We start from the raw sequence: 18942 nt of genomic DNA on the forward strand, positions 1-18942 counted from the left end.
CTAGGAGTGTCTGCAAAGTAAATTATCACATTTGTCTTTCCTTTTTTGGTAGAAAACCTTCAAATTTACTTCTTTTATTGAATGTTCATCTCTTTCATTAATGATTAAGGTTTTCATGGTGAGCTTCTTTAATCTTTGAAATACATTATTTTATTTCTTTCCATGATTTCAGGTGGGTACAGAATAACCCTCTGTTATTTGAATTTGTTTTTCTTTATATTTTAATGTCTTTCTCTTGATCATTTAAAGCATTTGGTTTTGATCTTTAGAATTGTTGGATTTAAATATTTTGTGTCTAGTAATATACAGTATAGGTCTTTTTTTTTAGGGGTGTTTGATTCTTTTGATGGGCATACAGAAGTTCTGGGCAATTATCTTTTATTATTTCTTGCATTACAATGTTCAGATTTTTTTGAACTTGCCTGTTTTTCTGGGAGACCTATCATCCTTCTCTACACATTATATCTTAAAAAGTTTCATATTGCATATATATAGACATTATGTATTCTTTTAATATTGTAGCTTTTTCCCTTCTTTTCTTCCAGATAATCCTTCACTCCTATTTGTGTGTATTTCCAAGACGTTGTTCTCTCTGTTGTTTCTATGAAGAAATTTGCCATCATAGAATCAAGTTTTTCTATTCTACCAATTATTTATCCTTTGTAGGCCAGAAATTCTACTTCTTTGATTTTTATTTTTTTTAAATATTTGAGAACATCTTATTATGATTTCATTACTTCTTTAGAATACACAAACTATTTTCTCATCATGTGTTAATTAATTTTCCTTTCTTTTGCAATCTTTATTTTAAGATATTTGAACATTTTTATTTGATCTGGCTATCTCCACCTTTGTTTTTAACATTTTTTCTCTCTTGATTTATATGTTTGTATTCAAGATTTTCAACTGAATTTTCTTTCTTCTGAGATTGTTTAAAATTTTGCTTCTTTTTTCTTACATTTCCCTATCTTTACCTTCTGACTTCTTCACATTTGATTATGGATATCTCATGGCTGTACCTCAAAGATCTCTCAAATGCTTCCTTTGTTGTAGAATTTACTTTTCATCTACATCATCCTCTGCCTTAAAACACAACTGATTCTGACAGGATTCCAACCCCCTTTCATTCAGATATGGTAGAGTCTAACATATGTTGCCCATCTTCCTGAGTTTTCTATTTCCTTAGATCTCTGAGTGTTATAGCATTGTAGTGCACTGTTATTCTTGATTGAGAAGGGTTTTTTATATATAGACTATAGAAGGTGACTATATAGAAAAAATCTTTCTCAGATGGAGAAAATTGGGCATAGCTGTGTGAATTCATCAGGTTGTTATAGCAATAGATTTCTTGGTGTTTTTGCCTATGGAGACTATTGCAATTACTTTACTTCTTATTCATATTTCCTTTTGGGGGAAGGGAGGATTTTGAGAGTTTGGGAGGATCAAAGAAAAAGTCTAATCATTCATTTTATTGTCCACAAGACCCAGAAGTCTTTTTAAAAGAAAAGCTAGACAAACCTGACTGAGATAAGACCTTAGGAAAAACTAGCTCTAGCTATGTATTAGGGCCCTAGGAAATACAGTTCCTATCAATGATCAATCATCTATTAATTCCAAGATATTTTAAAAAGTGATCTCTGCATTATACACACTAGCAAGATTATGATCAACTTTGATGAATTTGTCTCAACTATGACGTGATTCAAGGCAATTCCAATAGATTTATGATGGAAAGTGCCATCAGCATCCAGAGAAAACTATGGAGACTGAATATGGATCAAAGCATAATATTTTCATCTTTTTTGTGTTATTTGTTTTTTTTTCCTTTCTCGTGTTTTTCCCCCTTTGATTTGATTTTTTGTACAACATAACATATATAGAAATATGTTTAGAAGGATTGCACATTTTACTTATATTGGATTACTTGCTGTCTTGGGGAGAGGGGAAGGAAGAAAAGAGAGAGAAAAATTTGGAACAAAAGATTAATATTGAAGACTACCTTTGCATGCATTTGAAAAAATAAAATACTATTTTTTTAAAAAAAGGAAAAAAAAATGTTCTCCAGAGAAAGGACTCTAACATTTGCCATGAAACTTACTATAATAGTTGCTTCTATTCCACTATCTTGGCTCTGTTCCATGAGATACTTAGACATCGTATTTGCAAAGGGAAGGAAGTTGCTTCTCTAGCAACCTCAAGTTTGATTTCCCATCTTTGAATAGAGGCTGCACAGTTGCACTAAGAGACTATATGGGACACTGCAAGAAAGTTGGGACTCATTGCAGAGAAAAATAATATCAATTATTAGGAAACTACTGTGAATTTTTTATGTATATTCATTATGTCATGTAGATAAGTATTATTACCTTGAGTATTTACATTAACACTATGACCTAATAGTCTGAGATTTCCCAAATGAAACTCCAGGTGGCAGCAAAATGAACTGATGAGAGAATGCTTTTGGGGAGCTACCCTTAAAATAGAATATACCAATTCTCCATGAAGAAAAAAAAAAGTTTTGCTTTGATATCAACATGAATTATGTTTTGCTACCAAATGAAGCTATCAAAATTTTAAAAATGTAATTGAGTTTCATAAATCTTGTAGTTCATTCCATGAACTATATAAATTCAAGCTTTTTTTTTTTTTTCCAAACAAAGAAATTTTTTTAAGTCAGTTTGAGCAATTAATGTTACTCATTTCTTTCCACTCTGGGTTTGTAGGTCTCTTAGAAGTTAAGCAGGAAAAAAAATAGATTTGTATTTTGTTTTAAATATGTTTAAAGTAGTTCCAAAGGACTACAGGTTTCTTTTGTAAGGGTATAGGAATAAGGGATTGGATTGGAGCTGGTCCTATGATTGCTTTGCTTTAGGGAAGTCCTGGGTGAAGAGACTCTGAAAGTACTTGGCTCTGTCCCAGACATTTAGCTTCACACAGAGGAACACACCCAACTTGAATGGCTCAACTATGCAAATTTGGTTCATCACAAACTTACTCTGTGAGGCTTAGATCCCAAAGGAGGTCCTTTCTACCCTGTACAAACCTATTCCTTTTTCTCCCTTATTAACATGTCTTCTCTCTCCTGTCTGTGTGTGTGTGTGTGTGTGTGTGTGTGTGTGTATCTCTATACACACTGTTTTTTATATTTAAATATTTCTCACTGCAACTTATAGTTGAAAACATTGTATTTTTTTCTAGAACACTGAAACATTGACTTGAGCAGGGTTTAGAAGCAAAATCTTCTGGCTTTAAAGCTAGTTTTCTATCCACTGCACCACACTACTTCAAAAACAGTAATAGCCAAGTGAAACAAAAAGAAAGAGAAACACTTTTCATTTAGGGGTGGGAAATAGTTTTTGGATACTTAAGGATTTGGTATTATATACTTTAAAAAATTTGGTTCTTTAAAAAAGAGAGATGGTTCAATTATAACCTTTTTCTTTCAATTAAAAGTGGTACATGGCCAGAAACAGCATTTGACTACTCAAGATATTTTATGTCTCATCATTAGGTGACTTGGAGAAATAATCATCTTAAAAAATCATCTGTTTTCTGTTTTGCATAAGTTGATGAATTTCTGATCATTGGCAGTAATTGTTGTTGTTATTTTATTGCCAGAATGTAATTGCTACTTCATCTCTGAAATTGTTGGGTTTCAGCAAGGGATGTGATTTGTGCATTGAATGAGTAGATCTCTGTGCATGAACATTGACGTCCATCTGGATAATTTGATAAAGAAAGCCTAACATCCTCTTTTTAGTCTCCTTTGTTCATGGTATAGAAAGAAAGAAAATAGTGCCACAGATAAGTAATTTCCTCAAAATTATGACACTCACTTTGAGTCTTTTTCAAGTATCTAGAGAAGCAGAGGTAAAGATAGTGGGAAAATGACATTTTGAGGACCCTGAAAAGTGTAGAACTGTAATGTTATCTATAGAAATATAAGCCAGTATATTTACCTTTCTTCATTTTATGTCAGGTTTTATTTTGTTTTTCCTGTTCATCATCTTATAATCTTAGTTCCTTTTAGTGGTTTTTGCCAGAGATATTATGATCTATTAACTATAAGGATGTCATTTAATAAATAGAATAAAGCATTCATGTAATTGTTAGAAATAAAAAAGTTGACTATATGATGATTTTTCAGAGAGAAAAAAAGCAATTTAAGTCCTAAGAAAGAAAGAATGAGCAGTGAAAATAATGTACTTTATTTTAGCATATACTAGTAGGAGCCTTTTTCATAGGTTTAGCCATTTTTTCTTTTATTATTTTTAAAAAAGTATTTTATTTTCCTCCAGTTATATGTGTCAAGAAAATTTTTATTATTCAGTTTTATAAGATTTTGAGTTTCAAAATTTTCTCCTCTTCCACACCTCTCCTTCTCCAAAATTGGTGGGCAGTTTGATATATATAGTTTATACATGTTTAGCCACTCTAAAGAAAAATAGTAACTTCTTATTTTATGAACTGTTCCAAAGAAATGAATTTCCAGATAATTGAAGTTTATTCTTATAAATGTAAGAACTTTCAATAATTTTATTTGAAAATCTTTCTAAAATGTATTACATGCTTCCTTCACTGCTTCTTGAACAGTACATGAAGGTTAATTTCACTTTTTTGGGGGAGGTGACAATTTTTCTGGACAGACACAGCATGAATAGCAGATAGATTTCTGGTCTTAGAGTCAGGAAAATATAGCTTTAAATCCTTCTTCAGATATTTAATACTTGTGTGATCCTGGAACTTAAATTCTCGGAATCTAGACCCCTTGTCTGCAAAATGAGGAGCTCTGATAACATGATGCCATCTAAAATCCCTTCTGGCTCCAAATCTGTGGTTTAGACTCATAAATCAGTTCAGCTGTTTTTTCAGTCGTGGCTGGCTCTTTGCAATCTCATTTATGATTTTCTTGGCAAAGAAGCCACTCCAAAGTGGTTTGACATTTCCTTCCCCAGTTCATTTTACAAATGAGGAACTTGAGGGAAATAAGATTAAGGGACTTGCCCAGGATCACACAGCTACTAAGTGTCTAAAGTCACATTTGAACTCGGGAAGATGAGTCTTCCTGACTTCAGGTCCAGTACTCACTTCACTGAATCACCTAGATACCCAGACTCATGATTATAAATATTAAATATCAAACCATAGCTTCCATTACTTTGAGATTTATAGGTTTATTTGACCATGAACAAAATGGCCTAGCCATGTGTGCTTTAATAGTTCCTCTGTTTGCTTTCAGTCTCTGTCTCATTCAATATTATGAATTTGTCTAACTCTAATAGCAAACCTTTACCCACTGGTGCTTCTAAATATACTGTTTCAACAGCAGAGGTAGGAAGAATTAAGTTTTCAAGGGAAACCAGCAATTAAGTTTATTAAATTAATAATCCCATTTTAAACACAGTTCTGAGTCAATAGCCTCTGGATTAAGTCCTGAAAGTGGTTTTGTGTTTTTTAAATATGGCATAAAATCTGAAAGCACCAATTTCCTGTGTGAATTTGAACTTGTGCAAGTCTTTTAATTCTGGTTTTTGATCCCTACTCTTCAGTTTTCTCACGTGACAAAGAGGTAGCTGGACTAAGTATACTCTCAAATTCCTTCCAATTTTAAGAGCCATATATGCATCAATTCATTCATTCACTTGACTAAGATTTATTAAATATTTATTTGGTACAGAACACTGAGCTGGCATTGAAAATTATACAAAATGTAAATGATGTAATTCTTGCTCTCATGAAGACTATAACATAGGATGGGCTAATACATAAACAGAAATAACTGTAGTACTAAATATTACATTATACAAAGTACTTTAGAGAATGGTAAAACCAAGCACTGGTTCAGTGAAAGCTGAAGGGGAAGCCAACTATTGATTAGAGAAGTAAAACTGAAATGATGGAAATAAATTTTATGTTTTAGGTTCTACAGTCTTAATGTAGGTGTTTTCTTTGTCATCCAGATGCCTTTAATCTTTCATTTTCAAAGCTATGTTGTTGGCTAGAAGTTTCATTACTATGTAATTTCCATGTTCCTATAATTTAATACAGGTGGGAATTAATATTCCTTTTAGATATTATATGAATGAGCTTTATAAATGAGCAACTATGAAGATTACATATAAGCTTCTTAGTTTGTGGTCATTAATCAATTTAAACTTTCCAGGCTAATCAAACATACTTAATGATATACATAATTATAATTGTGATAAATGATAATTAGACATAGTCAGCCAAGAAAAGATTTATTAAGTGCTCACTGTGCTAAATTTTGGGAGTACAAAAAAAAGGGAAAAATTCAACAGTCTTTATCCTTAAGGTATTCACATTTGAATGGGTGGCGAGAGACAATATACAAACAATAATCTATGTACAAAATATACACAGAGTAGATGGGGGAAGAAATGACCTCATGGGGAAGAAAGTAGCAGCTGGGGAGAACAGGAAAGGTCTCCAGAACAATATAACATTGGAGCTGAGTCTTGAAGGAAACCTGAGAGTTTAAGAGGGGAAGAATTGAAGAGGGAGAAATTTCAAGAATGGAGGACAACCAGTAGAATAGGCCAGGAACAACAGATGGAGTGTTGTGTTTGTGAACCTGAAAACTGACTGATATAGCTGGATTGTAGAGGGCAGAAATCTGGGAGAAGATAAAGTAAAAGTAAAAGAAAATTAGAAAACTAGGTAAAGGATATTTGATTCTAGATAGGGAATTACTGGAGTTTATTGAATAATAGGTTGACAGAGGCATGCCTAAGCTTTAGGAAAATCATTCTGGTGGTCATGTGGAGGATGAATTGGAATGAGAAGAGACTAAAGGCAGAAAGAGCACACAGAAAGCTATTGAGCAAGGTATGACTGATAAAGGCCTGCACTAGGTGGACCGCACTTAGAAGAGATACTTTGAAAGTAAAACAACAAGATTTGTCAACAGATTAGCTATATAAGATGAGTGAGTGAAGGATAACACCTGGGTTCCTGGGAAGATTGTAGTTCATATGATAGTAATGGGGAAATCTGGAAAAGGGATGAGTTTGGGAGGATCAAAGAGCTAATGAGTTTTCTTTTGGACCTATTGAGGTTATTCATTTATTTATTTATAGCTAATCCTCATTCATTGATTTGTAAACTTTTTTCTTTTTAAAAAAATCTTATTTACTATTTTATTTTTTCCCCAATCACAAATTTTAACATTTTCTTTTCAAATTTTGAGTTCTAAGTTCTCTGTCTTCTTCTTCTTCCCCATCTCATCAGGAAAGTAAGTAATACATAAGTAGTCATACAAAACACATTTCCATATAATATTTCTATGAAAGAAAATACAAAAACAAAACCAAGAAAAATAAAGAAAAAGTATCTTCCATCTTCATTTAGATTTTACCAGTTCTTTCTCTGGAGAAGGACAAAACCTTTCATCACAAGTCCTATGAAATTTTCTTGCATCATTGTATTATTGAGAACGGTCTCTCTTTTACTATTGTGCAAAAGACCTTTCTCACTGACCTTCTAAGTTGTCTTGACCTGGGAAATTGTTTCACTCTGTCTTTTTTTGTAGGTTCTATTTAGAATTTATTTAGAGATTTTTTTTAAAAGTATATGGAGGGGATGGAGGAGAGCTCAATGGAGTTCCCACCTTTAATCTGCCATCTTGATTTTGCCTCTGACCTATTAAATTTTGATGTGCCTATAAGACATGCAGTTCAAAATGTACAAAAAGCAGTTGGTGATACAAAATTAGAGCTCAGGAAAGAACAGTTATGGCTAAATAATTAGATCTGATAATCACTTGCATACAATAATATGTGGACCCAGGAAAACTGAAATCACCAAGTCACCTACGACAGCTTGATAAAAGAAAAGGTCCCAAGACAAACACAGGGATACTCATGGTTAATCGTTGTATTGAAGATAAAGCAAAGGAGGCTTTAAAAAGTAGTGGTCAAATGGTTAGGAAGAAAACTGAGAATGAGCACTATCATGAAAAACTAGAGAAGAGAAAGTATACAGGAGGAGAAAATGATGGGCAGTGTCAAAGATTACAGAAATCTTAAAACAGGTGAGAATTAAGAAAAGGACATTATATTGGATATTAAAAGATCATTGGTTATTCTAGAGAAAACAATTTCAGTTGAATAATAAAATTGGAGGCTAAATTGCAGAAAATTTACAGAGAAGTAAAGCTCTCAGTATAGAATACTTTCTCAAGACATTTAGCTGAAAAGGAGAGGAGTAGAGATAGTATTCCCAACCATAAATATTAAGATCAGGTGAGTGTTTTTTAAAGGAAATCAACATATATGTAGGCAGCGGAAAAAGAGACAGGAGATAGAGACAGAAAAAAAAAAGCTGAAAAGGGAGTGGGGGTGATAAAGGGAACAGTCTTCTGGAAAAGACAGAAAGTCAGAAAAAAGGGAGAAAATTGGGAAGCAAATGTTATAGATAGTTTCTCCAATAAAAGTCTCATATCTTAAACATATAAAAAACTTTGTCAGATTTATAAGAACATGAATCATTCTCTATTGATAAATGGTCAAAGGATATGAATAGGAAGATTTTTGATGAAGAAATAACATCTATATATAGTCATATGAAAAAATGCTCTAAATCATTATTGCTAGAAACATGTAAATTAAAACAACTTTAAGGTATCATTTTATACCTATTGAAGGAATGTGGAAAAATTGAAATACTAATTCATTATGGGAGGGACTGTGAACTGAACTAATCATTTTAGAAAGCAATTTGGAATTTTGCCCAAAGAGTTATAAAACTCTCTATATCCTTTACCTTAGCAATACCACTAAGTATTAGATCTATTTTCCAAGATTATTAGGAACAAAGGAAAAGAAATAAAACTAAAGAACTAAAATTTGTATAGCAGTTCTTTTTGTGATAGCAAAGAACTGGAAATTGCGGGAATGCCTACCAATTGGAGAATCACTGAACAAATTATGTATATGATTCTGTGCTGTAAGAAATAATAAGCAGGTTGATTTAAAAAAAAAAAACATGGGAAGATTTGTGTGAAATAATGAAGAGAAAATGAGCAGAACCAAGAGAATCTCATATACAGTAACAGCAATATTATTCTAAAAGCAACTTTGAATGACTAAGTCATTTTGAGTATTATAAATTCTCAAATCAACTACAAAGGACCTATGAAGGAAGATGCCTTCAAAGAAAGAATTGATAAATAGAAATATGTATAGTACAGTTTTACATATATGTATATGTATATATACATACATAGACTTGGCAAAAAGGACCACCTTTTCATGATAGCAGAATTGCATAGGATCATAGGTTAAGAGCTAAAAAGTATCTTTGGAAGCCATCTAATGAGGTGTTCAGGGAGAATTAGCATCTCTGATATGAGGACCAGCTGAGTCCTTTTCAGGACTGCTCATCCCACCTGTTCTTTAATTCTCACCTGTAGCTCTAAGAAGGTATTGCACGCATTGTGGCCATGCCCCAGTGATAACTAGCATGCCTCAAACCTGTTAATGAGTTAGAAAAATGCCTTTTGCAAGCATTTGAAGCCTTCCCCTAGTTGAATGGGTGAATAGCATTTGTTTTAATGACCATAAAGTTTATCAATAGAACAGGCTTTGGGGATTGTTAGAGTTTGGTCAAACAATAAAGACCCCAAGATCATCCAATGCATCACTAGTTAATCTGACTTTTGTCTTGCTACTGCCCTTCAATGACTCTAGACGAGAAAATGAAATATTTAAATCCAATTCACATGCAAATCAAGACATTACCCTATTACATCTTTGGTCTGCTTCAAAAACAGAAAACAATAACAACAATCCAACTCTCTTCATTTTACAGAAAAAGAAATCGAGATCCATTGACGTTAGATGACTTGTACAATATCACACAGGTAGTGAGAGATGCTGGATTTTTACTCTAAAGCTTCCTGTCTCCAGAGCCAACATCCGTCCACTGTGCTACCTACCTGACTAAAAGAATGCTAGCCTTTGAGTTAGAAGACCTGAGTTTATATATTTGACATAAATCATCTTAGGATACTTAGATAAGGTTCTTATATCAAGCCTTTATAGTAGACCTTGAACTTTAATGTATCATTCACTAATTAGTCATGAGACTTACTTGCACAACTGTAAGAATACTGCCAAAAATACCTTCATCTTGGTTTGCTCAAATTCCATGTCCAAGTCTAGGAGGGGTGGTATGGTATGGAAAGTCCCCCAATTTGTTTTTGGTATCTTTGTACCAACCATATTACTTCCTTTTGATTAACATAAGGAAGAACCCATCTATCCTATGACCAATTAATGGAGATATCCTGTGCTTTACCAAATCCGTTATGCTGATACATAATTTTGGGTCCTCAAAACAAGATTTTTCAACCAATTGGTTTTTGTATTTTGCTTTAGACTCTCTTGTCTCCCTCCCTCCCTTCCTCCTTCCTTTCTCCCTCCTTCCCTTTCTTCTTTCCTTTTCTTCCTTCCCTCCCTCATTTCCTCCCTCTGTCCACATAGAATATCATATCCTTACCTATAGATCCCAAGATGGGATTTGAGTCTCCTACATGTAAGGCCTTGGTATGGATTCTTCTCACTTGTGTCCAAATGAATTCTCCATAGTTCCTATTGGAAAAGATTTAGAAAGTGTCTTCACACTTGTAAATTATCCAAAGATTGAGGCTAGGGAGCACTTGAGGCAAAGAACCTCCTCTTTCACCTAGTTAACTCCCCACCCCCAAATCTAAATAAATAAATCCGGGAGAGGAAGACCCTCAGGATTTCTAACCAAAGCCTAACTGATTACTATTTATATTCAATCTGAATCAATCCGGGACTAAACAATGACCAAATGAGGCTTGGCCTAGGACCCGTTGGGGGCCAATGAGGATCGGAATGGACTTGGTTTAAGGCCTCAGTCAAACTGAAACTTATCAAAGACTTTAGGTTAAAAAGGCCAAGGTCTCACGTTACATCCAGGGCCATCTCCAGTTGTCCTGATTTATATTTGGTCCCTGGACCCAGATGGCTCTGGAGAGAAAAGTGACCTTGCCCAGTCCTCCCTCACTCAAGTCCAATTCGCCTGCATGTCATGGTGTCATCTCCCTGATGTCATGGCCCTCTTCCAGAAGGAAAAACAAACAACAGCCTCTATGAGTAAAGCTGACCCACAAACTGGAGTAGTCCATTGGAACACACCTCCTTCTCACTCTTTCTTTCTTTCTTTCTCTTCTCCTTTCCTTCCTTCCTGTTCCTTTCCCTTCCTTCCTTCCTTTTCTTGTCACTTCCTAGCATCACCTCTCTGAAGTCATAAGCCTTTTTCAGAGCAAAAGACAAACAACACAGTGAGTAAATCCAAATTATTACTCTATACTTTTCTTTGCCAAATTATCTTAGCCTCTTATCACTTGAACAAATCACCATGTTAGTTGCCAATCTCAGCTCCAAAAATTCTAGCTTCCTCATAAAATTACCCATCTTTAAGTGTTTTGCCACCCAACTTCCTAAATTTTTTTTAATTAAAACTTTTGGTTTTCAAAACATATGCATGGTTAATTTTCAACATTCATCCTTGTTAAATCTTGTGTTCCAAATTTTCCCTCCCTTCCCCCATCCTCTCCCCTAGATGGCAAGTAATCCAATATATGCTAAACATGTGCTGCACCAGTAATTTCAGATCAAAAAGGAAAAAAAATGAGAAAGAAAACAAAATGCAAACAAATAACAACAGAGTGTGAGAATGCTATGTTGTGATCCACACTCAGTCCCCACAACTCTCTCTGGATGTAGATGTTTCTCTTCATCATAAGATTATTGGAACAGGCCTGGATCATCTCATTGTTGAGAAGAGCCATGTCCATCATAATTGATCATCGTATAGTCTTCTTGTTGCCATATACAATAATCTCCTGGTTCTACTCACTTCACTTATCATTATTTCATGAAAGTCTCTCCAGGCATCTCTGAAATCATCCTGCCTTAGCAACGTTTAGTGGAAAACTGTTTTGTTTTGTTTTGGTTTTTTTGCTAGTTACTGTTTTTGAAAAATCTCTCACGTACACAATGCTGATTGTTCTGAACTATTATCAAAGAGTATGTTTCCAAATGTTTTTGAGAGGTGTCAAAAGGAAAAAGAGAGTAATTTAGCCTGAAGAAAGTGTAGTCAGTAGTCTTATTTTGATATTCAGTTCCTCCAATTCAATGTGGAACCTTTAGATCAGAGTCTTAATTTTTTTGTGTCATGATCCCTCTCAACAGTGTGGTAAACTCTAAGGATACCTTCTGAGAATATTGTTTTTAAATATATAAATAAAATACTTAGGATCACAAAGGAAAAGTCATATTTAAGTATAATTCTATGTGCATGTATATATACATGTGTGTATCTATTCACACAAAAGTATTTATGTTTGTAATATACATATATGTGTGTGTGTATATATATTTGTTGGAGAAGGGAAAGTTTTCATAAATGCTATAGGAAGGGCAGCTATATGGCACAGTGGATAGAGACCTGAAATCAGGAGGACTTGAGTTCAAATCTGGTGTCAGACACTTAACACTTCCTCCCTGTGTGACCTTGGGCAAGTCACTTAACTCCAATTGCCTCAGCAAAAAAAAAAAAAAAAGAATTATTGAACTACCTGAAAAAGCCATGATTAAAAAAAAAATAAGAGCTTAGACCCACAAGTGAATGCTATAGGATTTGAGCTGGGTGTGGCTATTAAGAGTATGCCGAGCCAGCTCAAACTGGCTCAGGAGAAGTGATTATTAAATTTTTGGTGTGATCGTTTACATCTCAGAAATTTGCAAATACTACAAATCCAGACTTAGGACTGATTTAATGTCTTGTTAATTGTATAGACTTAAGAAAGTGATAGAGAAAGTCCTAATGATGGAGATTAAATTTAAAAATGTGTTGGGTACAATTTCTTTTTTTGGAGAACCAGGTATTAAAGCAATTACCAGCACCCTAAAGGTAACAATCACCAAGTGACTAGGCCCACTAGAAGACCTTATTACTTGTAGTAGTTAAATGAATCTGTGTTGAGATCCTGTACGTCTTGGGAGGGAACCCTGCCAGTAATAAGCAAGGCTTTGTTAGAGAAGATTGTCTTCCTTTAATAGTTAGTTGCCATTCTCTGTGTGGTCATTGTGAAAAAAACAAACCACATCTTATTTTATGTAGAGTTGACACTATGCAAGGTACTATTCAAAATTCTGGGAACTCTTAGGAGGTCCATGCCAGAAATAGCAAATATTTCAGTATATTTGTAGAACTCTGTGTTGAAGCACCTGTGCCCACAGCGTCGGGATATGATTATTAGTCCTGCACTTTTCTGAGGAGTAAACTTGTTCACAGATGTTATTGGAGGGAAAAAAAAATGTGTCCTATTTATTTAGTAGACTCACTCTGAAGAAACCATTATGCCCAGCCATGGAAATACCTTAGCTGCTTTGGTATTTCTTTAATTTTGGAAACTTTTATTATTTGCAGTGTGGACCAAAATAGCCCATGTCACAGGCACAAATAAACATCAAATTCCCCTTTAATACCATGGATCTTAATAGTTCTGAGAGAGAAAAAGAGGAAGGAAACTTGCATGCACAGTCAGTCTAACATCACTGGCAAAAGGAGATAAATTGGCTAACCTGAAAACTAGTGTCTTTTCCTGCATCTGCAACACAAATATTACAGGAAATGTAGTTGGAATGAAGTTTGGATTCATCCCTGAGTTATACTAGGCCTGCAAAAGGTTCATGCTCAGTATTCATACTCATTTTATACTAGGTAGTTCTGAGAGTCACAAAATGATACTAACAAGAACTTTCAGGAATTGGAATAGCTACAGACATGAACCTATATTTAAGCTCCTTTTCTGGCAACCAAGAGGGAGATTTAATTGACTGAAGGGGAGTAATGAATGAGAGTGACCATGGATTTTCTTTTCATAGAGTACTTGCTGCACTTCTGTGTAGTATAGTTCAGTAAAAGTGGGTATCTCGTGTGTAATGCCTGTTTGGTCTCCCATTGCATCTAGGGACATCTCTAATCATCCTAAGATACATTGGCCATGGGACCTAAATGGCTCTGGAAGGGAAAGTGAGGCAGGTGATCTTGCACAGCCCTCCCTCATTTAAATCTAACTCACTTGCGTGTGATGACATCAACTCCCTGATGTCATGGTCCACTTTGAGGACAAAGGACAAATAACAATAATGATATTGTAGGAAAGCATGAGGATGTTTGGCTTATAAGGGTAGTGAAGTCTCAATACCAGGAAGTACTAACACCCTGTCTGAGGCTGGTTTTACCTGGGCTCAACTCACATTTGCCTTAAGTTTATTTCTGTTAATCCTAGAGAAATATATGTGTATGTGAGTGCACACACAAACACCCCTACACACACACACACACATACACACACACACACAATGGCTATCTGCTCTTTTGCTCATGTGGAACCTTTGTTTGCCTGTGTTTGTACAGTTCCGTTCCTAAAAGTGCTTTTCTAACATCCTAGTGCTATTTTGTGCTTCCTTGTGAAAGTGGAGAGAATTTTTTTCAGCTTCCTTTTCCCAGAAGTCTCCAAAACCAAGTTCAAAGAAATATTATGAAAGTAGTAAATTCTGGAATAATATTTGTCTTGAGTCTTTTGTTTTTTAGCAACATTCAAAATCTAAGGTGTTAAGACTTACATTTACCATCTCTTTTTTCCCTTTATTTTCTTTTTCTTGGTATTACACTATGGGCATGACTTTCTATGAATTTTTCTGACTATCTGGCTTTTATGTTGCTTATTGAATTTCATGAGGTTTGTTGTTGTTATTGTTTTCCCCATAGAAATACCTCTAATACACTTCTCAATTAATATATTAGCATAAATTAGTTTATTAATTAGTTAGTAGAAACAAAGGTCTTAAAAATATTGAATGATGGATATATGAAATTAAATGGAAAACTTTAGGAGAGGGATGTTTATGAGAAATTTTGCCTATCCAGGGAGGCCTGCTTAGATGAAGAACCAATGGAGTATGATGAGATGACCAGGTAGAAGGCAGAGACCTTGTCACCATGTAAAGGGAGCAGCAAAAAGGAAGAGGAATGATCCAATAGAATTATAAATTGGTACCAAAAAGGACTTAGTTTTGCATCATGCTATCCCTGGCCAAAGTAAAGATTCTAGAGGAAAACGTCATTTACATATTAAAAATAGCTTCTTCCAACCTTTGGTTTTGAAGCCCTCTTTCTAAGTCCAGTAAGACCATAAAGTAAACAAATTAATGTTTAAAGCACCTGCCTCTCAGATGGTTAATGAGGTACCTATATGAAACCAGATTGAAGTCAGACAAAAGATTGGAAGCAGGCAAAAAGTGAATGAGAGGCTTTCAGGAGGCAGTGTAACCAGTTTGAAAAATTCGCTTTCAGTGAAAACAGGACAGTATATATTTTAAATGCATTCACTTTATGACTAAAGGGAGAATAGTACCTCCAAAGCTGACATCAGTTCTTGGTAATTTTTTTCTGTCCCTTGTCCATTTTACTTGGGAGCTATTTTTGCTGGTTCATATTTGGAGAAATTTCAACCCTTGTGGTGAGCTTATAGCAAGAGTTTTCCAGAGTTAGCTCATCTGGGCTTACAAAAGTCAATTGCTAAATTTCAGTGTGAGGATTTATACTTCAGAAATCAGCAATAGTTAGAAATTGACTTAATTTATTATCATTGATTATCTAGAATTTTTAAAGTGATGGAGAAAAATGTTTATAAAGTAGATTAAACTTAAAAGTGTATATATCTAGAAATTGAGGAAAACTACTTGTTAAACATTTACCAGCACACATCTAGCTAATGGCTACTAACCATTTCCCTGCCTCCTCCTTCAAACTTTTAAGAACAAAGTTCCAGAACCTCTGGAAGATGCATGTGGATTTTTTGTGTGTAAATGAATGTTAAGAAAATTCTAACTGCAAATTAGTTGTTTGGTAGATTGGGAACTAAAATTTACCCCCCAAAATCATTTTATTTCAAGCCCGTGTGTTTGATAAAATGTCTGTCCCTAATTTTAAAGGGAAAAATGTGTATCTGATGGAATAAATGCCATCTATCAAGACATATTATTGCCATCATTTTAATCTCCCTGAGATTACAAGAGATTCATTTTGGTACAGAAACTAGAGAACACTCTTGGAAATAATAACTGATTTATGCTTGCAGTATAAGCACATGAAATCAAGATTTCTTGTAACACATTTGGCTAAAATAAAAAGAGGTGGTATTTGAGTATTATTTTAAGGTTTGCAAAACCCTACATTCATTATCTCATTTGATTATCACCATTTTTATAGAAGACCTCAGCAGACATATAGTCCAAACCAATAGTGAAATATTCACTATAACATACCCGACAAGAGATCATGCAGCATCTCCTTGAAGACCTCTGAGAGTGAACCTGCTCTCTCTTGAAGCAGCCCATTATTATGTGGACAACTTTAATCTTTAGAAAGTTTTTTTTTTCCCCTGATACTAACCTTCAGTTTGTTTCTTCCTACCTATTCCTCCTGGTTCTTTCCTTCTGGGGAATCAGGAACTCTCTTTTTTCTAGATGTAAAGACTGAGATTCATAGTGGTTATGATTTGCCTATAGTGATGCTGCAAAGTGTTTTAGATGGGATTAAAACTTTTGTTCTTTTGTAACTCACAGCACTCAGTAAACTATACTGCTTCATAGTTCTTTATGTGAGTTATATATGTATATAATGTATATATGATATGTATATATGTATATACACATATGCATATGTAGATATATGTATATGATGTGATACGTAATATATAATAATACATATTCATGATCTATATGTGTATATGACAAAGATTGACAAAGCACTTATTTCATTTGATCTTCATTACAATCTTATTTATCAGTGGAATAGATTAGATACACAACATATAAAAATAAATGTTTCTAATGGCTGAATATTTGGTAAATACAAATAATTCAGTTACTAGGATAAGATAAAGTAGATAATTTTGATTATATAATATTAAAGAGTTTTGCACAACTACATTTAATAAAGCTAAGATCAAAAGGGAAACAAATAACTGTGGAAAAATTTTTGTATCAAGTTTCTTTGATAAAGGTCTCATTTCCAAGATAAAGAGGGAAATGGTTGAAATGTATAAGAAAAAGAGTCATCTTCCAAGTAATAAATAATCTAAAGATATAAACCAACAGTTCCCAAGGGAAGAAATGAAGTCTTTTTATAGCTATATAAAAACAAATACTACAAATCATTACTAATTAAAAAATGAAAATTATTGTTTTCATTTAATTTGTCGTCTCAGAGTAGAAGAAAAGCTGATGCTTTCTTTAGGGTTATTGAGAGGAGTTAGTGCCTTCCTGTACTACACAGATCAAAGATAATCTACCTACTTATTGTAGTAATAAATGTAGTCTAAACACATTTTACAAAAAAGAAAAAATGAGTCTTTTTTAATACCTCGACAATATGGATCACATGCATTTGATTTTGAAGAGCTCACATTATGGTGCAAATAATCAATGGGTAACTAATTAACAATTATTATTTGTTTTTAATCTGAATGATAATAATCATGTTGACAGAGCTTCACAAAAGAGCCACAAGGTCCAGAAAACTTGTATGATTGCAATATGTCTGTGAATGAATGAAATACACACTCATACACACACATGTGTACACACATATATTCAGAACTTTTTATTGAGGATTTACAAATATGACATATTGAATAGTAATATAGAGTGAAAGGGAGCAAAAAGCAGCATGGGATAAGAATTTTATATTAAGAGACAGTCTCTATTCCTGGTTCTGCTGCTAACTTTTCTTTGACAAATTACTCATCTTTTTAGTCCTTAGTTTCCTTACCTCAAAAATTAAGACTGATTAGATGATTCTTTAATCTTCTTTTTAGCATCATATCCATGATTCTCATTTGAACTGTGAATCTGTCATTTTTTTTAATAAACAGAAAAGGGGAAAAGACAATTTTATATATATATATATATATATATATATATATATATATATTATAGCTTTTTATTACAAGAATATGCATGGGTAATTTTTCAGCATCGAGAATTGCAAAACCTTTTGTTACAATTTTTTCCCTCCTCCCCACCCCCTCCCCGAGATGGCAGGTGACCAATACATATTAAATATGTTAAAGTATATGTTAAATACAATATATGCATATTTTTCCATATAGTTATTTTGCTGTACAAAAAGAATTGGACTTTGAAATAGTGTACAATTAACCTGTGAAGGAAATAAAAAATGCAGGCAGACAAAAATAGAGGGATTGGGAATCCTATGTAGTGGTTCATAGTCATCTCCCAGAGTTCTTTCGCTGGATATAGCTGATTTAGTTCATGACTGCTCTATTGGAACTGATTTGTTTCATCACATTGTTGAAAAAGGCTACGTCCATCAGAATTGATCAACATATAGTCTTATTGTTGCCATGTATAATGATCTCCTGGTTCTGCTCATTTCACTCAGCATCAGCTCATGTAAGTCTCTCCAGACCTCTCTGAAATCATCCTGTTGGTCATTTCTTACAGAACAATAATATTCCATAACATTCATATACCACGATTTTTTTCAGTCATTCTCCAACTGATGGGCATCCATTCAATTTCCAGTTTCTGGCCACTACAAAAAGGACTGCCACAAACATTCTTACAAATATGCATCCCTTTCCATCCTTCAAGATGTCTTTGGGATATAATTCCATTAGAAACACTGCTGGATCAAAAGGTATACACAGTTTGATAACTTTTTGGGCATAGTTCCCCAAACTGCTCTCCAGAATGATTGTACCTGTTCACAATTCCACCAACAATGTATCAGTGTCCCAGTTTTCCCATATCCCTTCCAACATTCATCATTATCTTTTCCTGTCATCTTAGC

The 18942-nt window shown here is 33.9% G+C and overlaps 1 long non-coding RNA gene across 1 annotated transcript in view; it reads right to left on the reverse strand.

Annotated features, from left to right (window-relative positions):
* Nucleotides 1–18942, reverse strand: part of LOC116419368 — a 46968-nt gene that overhangs the window by 12179 nt on the left and 15847 nt on the right. Inside the window, exons 3-4 of the long non-coding RNA XR_004229662.1 lie at nt 17899–17978; nt 10522–10613 (exon numbers count right to left, since the gene is read on the reverse strand). This is a non-coding gene — a long non-coding RNA (uncharacterized LOC116419368). The remainder of the gene's footprint in view (nt 1–10521; nt 10614–17898; nt 17979–18942) is intronic.

The sequence above is a fragment of the Sarcophilus harrisii genome, chromosome 1 (assembly GCF_902635505.1).
Source record: "Sarcophilus harrisii chromosome 1, mSarHar1.11, whole genome shotgun sequence".
NCBI classification, from domain to species: Eukaryota; Metazoa; Chordata; class Mammalia; order Dasyuromorphia; family Dasyuridae; genus Sarcophilus; species Sarcophilus harrisii.